Source organism: Adiantum capillus-veneris, chromosome 11, assembly GCF_014529385.1.
Source record: "Adiantum capillus-veneris isolate H3 chromosome 11, ASM1452938v2, whole genome shotgun sequence".
Taxonomy (NCBI): domain Eukaryota; kingdom Viridiplantae; phylum Streptophyta; class Polypodiopsida; order Polypodiales; family Pteridaceae; genus Adiantum; species Adiantum capillus-veneris.
The window spans coordinates 65,345,699-65,348,134 of record NC_140941.1 but is presented as its reverse complement, the minus strand read 5'-3'; positions in this window follow the sequence as shown (position 1 = coordinate 65,348,134).

Here is a 2,436-nt window from a genome sequence, read left to right as displayed (position 1 = left end):
GCGGCCGGAGACTAACCGGGAACTAACACTGACCATTCATTCTACATAAAAGAATAAGGACTTATAACCCTAACACTATTGTTTTTGGAGTCCACCCAGAACCTATGTCTAATCTCTTCTCCTCTCTTATCCATTGCTGCACACACACACACACGCTCTCGCACGCGCACTTCAGATTAGACTATTTATTGGTCATTGATTGTGGAGAGCCTACCTGCTACCAAGAGGCTATTGAGATGGAAGATAGCATGAATTGGGAACGTGCAATGCAATTTGAGTAGAACTCAATTGTGAAAAATGAGTTTTGGGAACTAATAGAGTTTCCAGAGGGAAAACAAGCCTTGCCTTGCTAACGGTTCTACAAGAAGAAGAAGAACATGGCAAAGGATCCCCACCCTAAGTACAAGGCTAGATTGGTTCCTAAGGGTTTCAAGCAAAAGAAAGGCGTGGATTTCAATGAGACTTTTTCTCTAGTGGTCAAGATGACTACGTTGCATCTTATGCATGAACTAATAACCACTGAGGGCATGGAACTTGACGGACATGAAGATAGCTTTCCTTTATGGGAATCTTGATGAGGATGTCTACATGAACAACTAGAGGGTTTTGAAGTCAAACCTGAGAAGCCTACGAGGGAAAAATTGTTGTGTAGATTGCGTAAGACTTTGTATGGCCTCAAACAAGGCTCACGAAAATGGTACATGAAGTTTGACAAGTACATGCAATCTCAAGGGTATGAAAGGAGCAAGGAAGATCACTTCTAGTATACTCAAAAGTTGAATGATGGTTCACTTATCCTCTTGATATTTTATGTTGATGATATGCTCATTTTTGGGAAGTCTAAAAACAAGATTTCCGTCTTAAAAAAGTCACTTAACACACAGTTTTCTATGATAGATTTAGGAGATGCAAGTCACTTTCTTGGTATGCGTATCAAGAGGGATACAAAATGTAATTTACTAGAGTTGTCTCAGTAAACGTATATCTGCAAGGTCTTGCAATGTTTTAATATGCAGGGGGGAAGCTACATTGATACCCCCATGCAAGCATATGCAAAACGTAGAAAGAATAATGCTCCCAAATTTAATGTTGACAGGGCGAAGTTGGCCAAGGTGCCATATTCTTCAGCAGTTTGTACTCTTATGTATATCATGATAGCCATGAGACCGGACATTGCTTTTGTAATGGGAGTGGCTAGCAGTTTTATGTAAAATCCTAGCAAAAAGCAATGGGAAGTAGTGAAGCACATCTTGAGATATCTGAAAGGTATGGCAAACAAGTGTGGATGCTTTGGGAATGGTGATGCATCCATTGTGGGTTATGTTACCATATATGTGGTAGTGATGTGTGTGAACACACTTAGGACCGCTATAGCATTTTTTCCCTCACTAGGAGGTTTTTTCCCTCGTGCATTGTATATATACCCATCATTCTAGGGCTAACTTATCTTTCCATTGTGCAGAAAGCAACACACTCTCTATTGTGTGCCTTGAGCTTCTTTATCTTCTCCAACCTATGTGTGTTTCCCTTCAACCCTAATTCCATCAATTGGTATCAGAGCAGGTTGCATCCTCTCAAGCATAGTCACCAGTGTTGCCAGCACCAGTCTGCTCACCTTCTCCGATTTAGCTGAGCTTTGGTGAGTGTTAACAGGTCAAAAAATACTTTGGGCATGCTCAAAGAGCTCGATCTGCTCAAAATTTTGATTCAAGCTCATTTCGGCCTTTGTTTCCACTACATGCAGTATTGCACATGCAATTTCGTCCTTTTGTGCAAATTTTTGTAGAACAAGTCCCTTACAATCATGTTTGGGTTATGCATTATCACTTATCACATTCGCTCAGCTAAATTAGCAAAACATGCTTGGAATATTTTGATTGGTCTTTATGAAAGTCCCAATGAAGCCAAAATTGCGTTGTTGTGTAAAGAGTTGGAGTCAAAGATTATGCAAGAGGAATATGACATGGGCACTTTCCTTGCTTATATCAAGGATATTAATGAGAAACTCATTTCTGTAGGTGAAGTACTTTTTGACAGTTCACTTGTACAAGCAGTTCTTGATACATTGCTAGATTCTTAACAGACTTTTGCTAGTACTTGGAGACTTATGACCCAAGGAAATCCTCAAGCTGTCAAGTTTAATGCGTTATGCACATTGTTGTTGTAAGAGTCACTTTCAAGAAAGAACAGGGCTAAAAAACATGCAATTGAACAGGCTTTTGTTACTGGTGAAAGTAAAGGTGGTAACAATAATGTAGCTACTTCTCATGGTTCTTTGGTGACTAGCAAATCACCTATTCCTAATGCTTTTACTGGCAACACTTTGCTTCAAAATTCTAGTGAAAATGTAAAAAAGAAGATGCATTGTAATTATTGCAAAGCTAATGATCACTTGATCAGCGTCCTAAATAGAAGGCAAAAGAAGACAAGAAGAAA